Here is a 9655-nt window from a genome sequence, read left to right as displayed (position 1 = left end):
CCAGCCGACCGCCACCAGCCGACCGCCACCAGCCGTTCGCGGTGTGCGCCTCCGGCGCCACCGGTCCCCAAGCACCATCCCCAAGCACCATCCCCAAGCACCATCCCCGACCGCCACCCCCCGACCGCCACCCCCCGACCGCCACCAGCCGACCGCCACCAGCCGACCGCCACCAGCCGACCGCCACCAGCCGTTCGCGGTGTGCGCCTCCGGCGCCACCGGTCCCCAAGCACCATCCCCAAGCACCATCCCCGACCGCCACCCCCCGACCGCCACCAGCCGACCGCCACCAGCCGACCGCCACCAGCCGACCGCCACCAGCCGTTCGCGGTGTGCGCCTCCGGCGCCACCGGTCCCCAAGCACCATCCCCGACCGCCACCCCCCGACCGCCACCCCCCGACCGCCACAAGGCGACCGCCACCATCCCCAAGCGCCACCCCCCGACCGCCACCCCCCGACCGCCACCAGCCGACCGCCACCAGCCGACCGCCACCAGCCGACCGCCACCAGCCGACCGCCACCAGCCGTTCGCGGTGTGCGCCTCCGGCGCCACCGGTCCCAAGCACCATCCCCAAGCACCATCCCCGACCGCCACCCCCCGACCGCCACCCCCCGACCGCCACCAGCCGACCGCCACCAGCCGACCGCCACCAGCCGACCGCCACCAGCCGTTCGCGGTGTGCGCCTCCGGCGCCACCGGTCCCCAAGCACCATCCCCAAGCACCATCCCCGACCGCCACCCCCCGACCGCCACCAGCCGACCGCCACCCAGCGACCGCCACCCGCCGTTCGCGGTGTGCGCCGTTATCCGCCTCTGGGTGGTCCTTGCCGGGCGTGGATCGGCGTCCGCTGTCGGTAGGTGACGGGACCATAATTGGCCCGCGGACCAGCCGGCGGGGCTCTATGGAAAAGCCCACCCGCCTTCGCTGGTTCCCCGGTCGGCCACGAGTAGCGATAATTCGGCCTCTTCGCCCGGAGCGCGGCTCAACTTAAGCGAAAATGCACTAAGTGCCAAAGCCCATTCATTTACAACGGCGTGTCCGCCAGAGGGCGCGTTTCCCGCCGCGGACCGGCCGGCGGGGCTCGTCGGAGAGCGTATCCGCCTCTCGGTGGTCCTTGCCGGGCGTGGGTCGGCGTCCGCTGTCGGTACTTTACGGGACCGCAATCGGCCCGCGGACCAGCCGGCGGGGCTCTCTTGAGAGCTTACCCGCCTTCGCTGGTTCCCCGGTCGGCCGCGAGTGGCGAGATTTCGGCCTCTTCACCTGGAGCGCGGAGCGACTTTTGCCAAATTTTTTCTAAGTGCCAAGGGCTCTCGCGCCGCGTTGCGTCCGCCTCTGCTGGTTCCCCGGTCGGCCGCGAGTGGCGAGAATTCGGCCTCTTCACCCGGAGCGACTTTTGCCCAATTTTTTCTAAGTGCCAAGGGCTCTCGCGCCGCGATGCGTCCGCCTCTGCTGGTTCCCCGGTCGGCCGCGAGTGGCGAGAATTCGGCCTCTTCACCCGGAGCCCGGGCCGACTTCCGCCGATATGATCACATCATGATCCTATAGCAAGTGTCGTACAACCATAACATGATCTACAAAATAAATATATAAATATTAACGTCCCCTATAAACATTAAATATATAAATATTAACATCACCTATCAACATTAAATATATAAATATTAACATCACCTATAAACATTATGAATACAATGTTTATAACCGAATGGTCATTTTATATTATTTGGCTGTAAATGCGAGCATAAGTTGTATATATCATGTATTTATCCACGAACCGTTAAAGAGATGTCAAGTCAGGCTACCTTAAGAGAGTCATAGTTACTCCCGCCGTTTACCCGCCTGTGTGCGAGAGGCGGTGTAATTTCTCTCCGTGTCCGCTGGAGGGAGGTATTTCCCCGTTACGACCTCCGGGAAGATCACCGGGACGCGGAGAACGCTTAGCCGGGGCGCTGGAAGCCTTTTTCGGCTTAGAAAGTGAGGTGGAAAGCACTCGGGGAACCGGCTGGAGGTGCTGTGGAAGTTCAGCGGGCCGTGTAAAATGCTTAGCCGGGGCTCTGGAAGCCTCGTTCGGCTTAAAGAGTGAGGAGGAATGCATCATGAGAACCGGCTGGAGGTGCTGGGGAAGTTCGGCGGGCCGCGTAAAACGCTTAGCCGGGGCTCTGGAAGCCTCGTTCGGCTTAGAAAGTGAGGAGGAATGCATCATGAGAACCGGCTGGAGGTGCTGTGGAGGCTCGGCGGGCCGCGTAAAACGCTTAGCCGGGGCTCTGGAAGCCTCGTTCGGCTTAAACAGTGAGCAGGAAAGCACCCGTGGAACCGGCTGGAGGTGCGGTGGAAGCTCAGCGGGCCGCGTAAAACGCTTAGCCGGGGCTCTGGAAGCCTCCTCGGGGGTCAAGAGTTAGGAGAAAAAGCACCCCCGAGAACCGGCCGGGTCCTCCACGAACCGTGAAAAAGATGTCGAGTGCCTCTACCTTAAGAGAGTCATAGTTACTCCCGCCGTTTGGCCGAAGGTGTATTTACTCGCCGTGTCCGCTGGAGGGAGGTATTTCCCCGCTCCAACGGCACCGGCGGCTTCCGAACGTCTCCCCGAGCGCTCGGAAGTCCGCGCGGGGGGGAGAAGCGGGCCGTGCGAGGTACCGGGTGGAGCTGGACCGTCACCGGGTCCGCTCGTCGTGCGCGCCGGCCGCTGGAAGTCGAAAAAAGCTCCGCGATCTCATCCGCGGAGTGCAGATCCGCTGGGCTGGAGCTATTTTGGGCCACTTGGCGCGCGCGCACGGCCTCCCGGAGGTGCCGGGTGGAGTGCGCGAGCGCACCGGCCGCTGGAAGTCGGATGAAGTTCCGCGATCTCATCCGCGGAGCTTGTAAAGTGCAGATCCGGTCGGCCTGGAGCTATTTTCGGCCACTTGGCGCATGCGCACGGCCTCCCGGAGGTGCCGGGTGGAGTGCGCGAGCGCACCGGCCGCTGGAAGTCGGATAAAGCTCCGCGATCTCATCCGCGGTGCTTGTAAAGTGCAGATCCGGTCGGCTAGGAGCTATTTTCGGCCACTTGCGCATGCGCACGGCCTCCCGGAGGTTCCGGGCGGCGTGCGTAAGCGCACGGGCCGCTGGAAGTCGAATAATGCTCCGCGATCTCATCCGCGGTGCTTGTAAACAGCCGATCCGCTGGGCTGGAGCTATTTTGGGCCACTTGGCGCGCGCGCACGGCCTCCCGGAGGTTCCGGGCGGCGTGCCGGGTGGAGTGCGCGAGCGCACCGGCCGCTGGAAGTCGAATAATGCTCCGCGATCTCATCCGCGGTGCTTACAACTAGCCGATCCGGTCGGCCTGGAGCTATTTTCGGCCACTTGGCCCGCGCGCACGGCCTCCCGGCTGTCCCGGTGGTCCCGGTCGCCTCCGCGGACGGTTAAAAAAATCTCAAGTGGGCCTACCTTAAGAGAGTGACAGTTACTCCCGCCGTTTGGCCGCTCAAAGTGCCACCGGACGCGCAGCAACGGGTGTGTGCGCTAAGTGCGAGAGGTGGCGTATTTACCCGCCGTGTCCGCTAGAGGGAGGTATTTCCCCGTTACAAGCTCCGGGAAGATCAGCGGGACGCGGAGAACGCTTAGCCGGGGTGCTGGGAGCCTCGTTCGGCTTAGAAAGTGAGGTGGAAAGCACTCGGGGAACCGGCTGGAGGTGCTCTGGAAGCTCAGCGGCCCGCGTAAAACGCTTAGCCGGGGCTCTGGAAGCCTCGTTCGGCTTAAACAGTGAGGAGGAAAGCACCCGGGGAACCGGCTGGAAGTGCTCCGGAAGCTCAGCGGGCCGCGTAAAACGCTTAGCCGGGGCTCTGGAAGCCTCGTTCGGCTTATAAAGCGAGGAGGAAAGCAGCCGGGGAACCGGCTGGAGGTGCTCTGGAAGTTCAGCGGACCGCGTAAAACGTTTAGCCGGGGCTCTGGAAGCCTCCTCGGGCGTCAAGAGTTAGGAGGAAAGCATTGTGAGGGCCGGCTGGGGGTGCTCTGGAAGTCCAGCGGGCCGCGTAAAACGCTTAGCCGGGGCTCTGGAAGCCTCGTTCGGCTTAAAGAGTGAGGAGGAAAGTACTGGGGGAACCGGCTGGAGGTGCTGTGGAAGCTCAGTGGGCTGCGTAAAACGCTTAGCCGAGGCTCTGGAAGCCTCCTCGGGCGTCAAGAGTTAGGAGGAAAGCCTCATGAGAACCGGCTGGAGGTGCTGTGGAAGCTCGGCGGGCCGCGTAAAACGCTTAGCCGGGGTGCTGGAAGCCTCCTCGGGCGTCAAGAGTTAGGAGGAAAGCATCATAAGAACCGGCTGGGGGTGCTGTGGAAGTCCAGCGGGCCGCGTAAAACGCTTAGCCGAGGCTCTGGAAGCCTCGTTCGGCTTAAAGAGTGAGGAGGAATGCATCATGAGAACCGGCTGGAGGTGCTGTGGAAGCTCAGCGGGCCGCGTAAAACGCTTATCCGAGGCTCTGGAAGCCTCCTCGGGCGTCAAGAGTTAGGAGGAAAGCCTCATGAGAACCGGCTGGAGGTGCTGTGGAAGCTCAGCGGGCCGCGTAAAACGCTTAGCCGGGGCTCTGGAAGCCTCGGGCGGCTTAGAAAGTGAGGAGGAAAGCAGCCGGGGAACCGGCTGGAGGTGCTTTGGAAGTTCAGCGGGCCGCGTAAAACGCTTAGCCGGGGCTCTGGAAGCCTCCTCGGGCGTCGAGAGTTAGGAGAAAAAGCACCCCCGAGAACCGGCCGGGTCGTCCACGAACCGCTAAAAAGATGTCGAGTGCCGCTACCTTAAGAGAGTCATAGTTACTCCCGCCGTTTGGCCGAAGGTGTATTTACTCGCCGTGTCCGCTGGAGGGAGGTATTTCCCCGCTCCAACGTCACCGGCGGCTTCCGAACGTCTCCCCGAGCGCTCGGAAGTCCGCGCGGGGGGGGGAGAAGCGGGCCGTGCGAGGTACCGGGTGGAGCTGGACCGTCACCTGGTCCGCTCGTCGGGCGCGCCGGCCGCTGGAAGTCGAACAAAGCTCCGCGATCTCATCCGCGGTGCTTGTAAAGTGCAGATCCGCTGGGCTGGAGCTATTTTGGGCCACTTGGCGCGCGCGCACGGCCTCCCGGAGGTGCCGGGTGGAGTGCGCGAGCGCACCGGCCGCTGGAAGTCGGATAAAGCTCCGCGATCTCATCCGCGGAGCTTGTAAAGTGCAGATCCGCTGGGCTGGAGCTATTTTCGGCCACTTGCGCATGCGCACGGCCTCCCGGAGGTGCCGGGTGGAGTGCGCGAGCGCACCGGCCGCTGGAAGTCGGATAAAGCTCCGCGATCTCATCCGCGGAGCTTGTAAAGTGCAGATCCGCTGGGCTGGAGCTATTTTCGGCCACTTGCGCATGCGCACGGCCTCCCGGAGGTTCCGGGCGGCGTGCGTAAGCGCACCGGCCGCTGGAAGTCGAATAATGCTCCGCGATCTCATCCGCGGTGCTTACAACTAGCCGATCCGGTCGGCCTGGAGCTATTTTCGGCCACTTGGCCCGCGCGCACGGCCTCCCGGCTGTCCCGGTGGTCCCGGTCGCCTCCGCGGGCGGTTAAAAAAATCTCAAGTGAGCCTACCTTAAGAGAGTGACTGTTACTCCCGCCGTTTGGCCGCTCAGAGTGCCACCGGACGCGCAGCAACGCGAGTGTGCGCTAAGTGCGAGAGGTGGCGTATTTACCCGCCGTGTCCGCTAGAGGGAGGTATTTCCCCGTTACAAGCTCCGGGAAGATCAGCGGGACGCGGAGAACGCTTAGCCGGGGCTCTGGAAGCCTCGGGCGGCTTAGAAAGTGAGGAGAAAAGCACCCGGAGAAGCGGCTGGAGGTGCTCTGGAAGTTCAGCGGGCCGCGTAAAACGCTTAGCCGGGGCTCTGGAAGCCTCGTTCGGCTTATAAAGTGAGGAGGAAAGCACTCGGGGAACCGGCTGGAGGTGCTGTGGAAGTTCAGCGGGCCGCGTAAAACGCTTAGCCGGGGCTCTGGAAGCCTCGTTCGGCTTAGGAAGTGAGGTGGAAAGCACCCGGAGAATATTTCAATATGATTTGACTATAAATGCGATCATATGTAGTATATATCACATATTTATCCACGAACCGTTCAAGAAAATGTCAAATGAGCCTAACTTAAGAGAGTGACTGTTACTCCCGCCGTTTGGCCGCTCAAAGTGCCACCGGACGCGCAGCAACGGGTGTGTGCGCTAAGTGCGAGAGGTGGCGTATTTACCCGCCGTGTCCGCTGGAGGGAGGTAATTCCCCGTTACGACCTCCGGGGAGATCAACGGGACGTGGAGAACGCTTAGCCGGGGCTCTGGAAGCCTCGGGCGGCTTAGAAAGTGAGGAGGAAAGCAGCCGGGGAACCGGCTGGAGGTGCTCTGGAAGCTCAGCGGGCCGCGCAAAACGCTTAGCCGGGGCTCTGGAAGCCTCGTTCGGCTTAAACAGTGAGGAGGAAAGCAGCCGTGGAACCGGCTGGAAGTGCTGTGGAGGCTCGGCGGGCCGCGTAAAATGCTTAGCCGGGGTGCTGGAAGCCTCGTTCGGCTTAAAGAGTGAGGAGTAAAGCACCATGAGGACCGTCTGGAGGTCTTCTGGAAGCACAGCGGGCCGTGGAGAACGCTTAGCCGGGGTGGTGGAAGCCTGGGCCGGCTTAGAGAGTGAGGAGTAAAGCACCATGAGGACCGGCTGGAGGTCTTCTGGAAGCACAGCGGGCCGTGGAGAACGCTTAGCCGGGGTGCTGGAAGTCGAGTAAGGCTCAGCCATCTCGTCCAAGGTGCTTACAAAGTGCATGTCCGCTCGGCTGGAGGTATTTCCGGCCACCCGGCGCGTGTGCACGGCCTCTGGGTGGCTCCGGGCCGGCTAGAATTCCGGACCGCGATCGCTAACTCGCGGGACCCTAAATGGCCCGCGGACCAGCCGGCGGGACCTCGGTGACCACCCATCCGCCTCGCGGTGGTCCCCGGCCGGGTAGAATTCCGGACCGCGATCGGTACCTCGCGGGACCCTAAATGGCCCGCGGACCAGCCGGCGGGACCTCGGTGAGCACCCATCCGCCTCGCGGTGGTTCCCGGCCGGCTAGAATTCCGGACCGTGATCGCTAACTCGCGGGACCCTAAATGGCCCGCGGACCAGCCGGCGGGACCTCGGTGACCACCCATCCGCCTCGCGGTGGTCCCCGGCCGGGTAGAATTCCGGACCGCGATCGGTACCTCGCGGGACCCTAAATGTCCCGCGGACCAGCCGGCGGGACCTCGGTGAGCACCCATCCGCCTCGCGGTGGTTCCCGGCCGGCTAGAATTCCGGACCGCGATCGCTAACTCGCGGGACCCTAAATGGCCCGCGGACCAGCCGGCGGGACCTCATTGAAGACCCATCCGCCTCGCGGTGGTCCCCGGCCGGCTAGAATTCCGGACCGCGATCGGTACCTCGCGGGACCCTAAATGGCCCGCGGACCAGCCGGCGGGACCTCGGTGAGCACCCATCCGCCTCGCGGTGGTTCCCGGCCGGCTAGAATTCCGGACCGCGATCGCTAACTCGCGGGACCCTAAATGGCCCGCGGACCAGCCGGCGGGACCTCGGTGACCACCCATCCGCCTCGCGGTGGTCCCCGGCCGGGTAGAATTCCGGACCGCGATCGGTACCTCGCGGGACCCTAAATGGCCCGCGGACCAGCCGGCGGGACCTCGGTGAGCACCCATCCGCCTCGCGGTGGTTCCCGGCCGGCTAGAATTCCGGACCGCGATCGGTAACTCGCGGGACCCTAAATGGCCCGCGGACCAGCCGGCGGGACCTCGGTGAAGACCCATCCGCCTCGCGGTGGTCCCCGGCCGGCTAGAATTCCGGACCGCGATCGGTAACTCGCGGGACCCTAAATGGCCCGCGGACCAGCCGGCGGGACCTCGGTGAAGACCCATCCGCCTCGCGGTGGTCCCCGGCCGGGTAGAATTCCGGACCGCGATCGGTAACTCGCGGGACCCTAAATGGCCCGCGGACCAGCCGGCGGGACCTCGGTGAAGACCCATCCGCCTCGCGGTGGTCCCCGGCCGGCTAGAATTCCGGACCGCGATCGGTAACTCGCGGGACCCTAAATGGCCCGCGGACCAGCCGGCGGGACCTCGGTGAAGACCCATCCGCCTCGCGGTGGTCCCCGGCCGGCTAGAATTCCGGACCGCGATCGGTAACTCGCGGGACCCTAAATGGCCCGCGGACCAGCCGGCGGGACCTCGGTGAAGACCCATCCGCCTCGCGGTGGTCCCTGGCCGGGTAGAATTCCGGACCGCGATCGCTAACTCGCGGGACCCTAAATGGCCCGCGGACCAGCCGGCGGGACCTCGGTGAAGACCCATCCGCCTCGCGGTGGTCCCCGGCCGGCTAGAATTCCGGACCGCGATCGCTAACTCTCGGGACCCTAAATGGCCCGCGGACCAGCCGGCGGGACCTCGGTGACCACCCATCCGCCTCGCGGTGGTCCCTGGCCGGCTAGAATTCCGGACCGCGATCGCTAACTCGCGGGACCCTAAATGGCCCGCGGACCAGCCGGCGGTACCTCGGTGACCACCCATCCGCCTCGCGGTGGTCCCTGGCCGGGTAGAATTCCGGACCGCGATCGGTAACTCGCGGGACCCTAAATGGCCCGCGGACCAGCCGGCGGGACCTCGGTGAAGACCCATCCGCCTCGCGGTGGTCCCCGGCCGGCTAGAATTCCGGACCGCGATCGCTAACTCGCGGGACCGCAATTGGCCCGCGGACCAGCCGGCGGGACCCGCTTGACTTCCTATCCGCCTTCGCTGGTTCCCAAGTCGGCTAGAATTCCGGACCGCGATCGCTAACTCGCGGGACCGCAATTGGCCCGCGGACCAGCCGGCGGGACCCACTTGACTTCCTATCCGCCTTCGCTGGTTCCCAAGTCGGCTAGAATTCCGGACCGCAATCGCTAACTCGCGGGACCGCAATTGGCCCGCGGACCAGCCGGCGGGACCCAATCCACTTCCTATCCGCCTTCGCTGGTTCCCAAGTCGGCTAGAATTCCGGACCGCGATCGCTAACTCGCGGGACCGCAATTGGCCCGCGGACCAGCCGGCGGGACGCGCTTGACTTCCTATCCGCCTTCGCTGGTTCCCAAGTCGGCCACAAATTACGATTATTCGGCCTCTCGCTCTGGAAGTGCCATCGGCACTTGCTCGGAAAAGTGTCCGCCTCTTCTGGTTCCCTAGGTCGGCCGCCAAATGCGAAAAATCGGCCTCTACCCCGTTTGGGTACCAGGGGTAGGGTGCAGTACCAACTTTGGTCTTCAGGTGCGCCAGAGCGCGATGGTTGGTCCCACTAGTCAGCGTACTCATCGACGGTTTACTCCCCTTTCGCAAAATATAGTGGGCACGTATGTGCAGGACTGTTTATTTTTATTTTGAAAAATTTTCTAAGTGCCAGCGGACGCTGGCACACGACGTGTCCGAGCCACGATGGTGCCCAGGCCGGACAGCGACGGCGAAAAAGCCCATTCTGGAAGTTTCGAATATGCCAACGGCAAAAGCGGCGTGATGTGTCCGCCTCGGCTGGTTCTCCGGCCGGCCAGAAAAAGTGAAAATTCGGCCTCTCGCTCTGGAGGTCCGACGAACTTTGGCGAATATTTTCTAAGTGCCAACGGGTGTTACACCGTAATGTGTCCGACGCGGCTGGTTCC

Source organism: Syngnathus floridae, unplaced genomic scaffold (genome assembly GCF_059516105.1).
Source record: "Syngnathus floridae isolate MCC-2025c unplaced genomic scaffold, RoL_Sflo_1.0 HiC_scaffold_80, whole genome shotgun sequence".
Taxonomy (NCBI): domain Eukaryota; kingdom Metazoa; phylum Chordata; class Actinopteri; order Syngnathiformes; family Syngnathidae; genus Syngnathus; species Syngnathus floridae.
Note: the sequence above shows the minus strand (reverse complement) of the source record.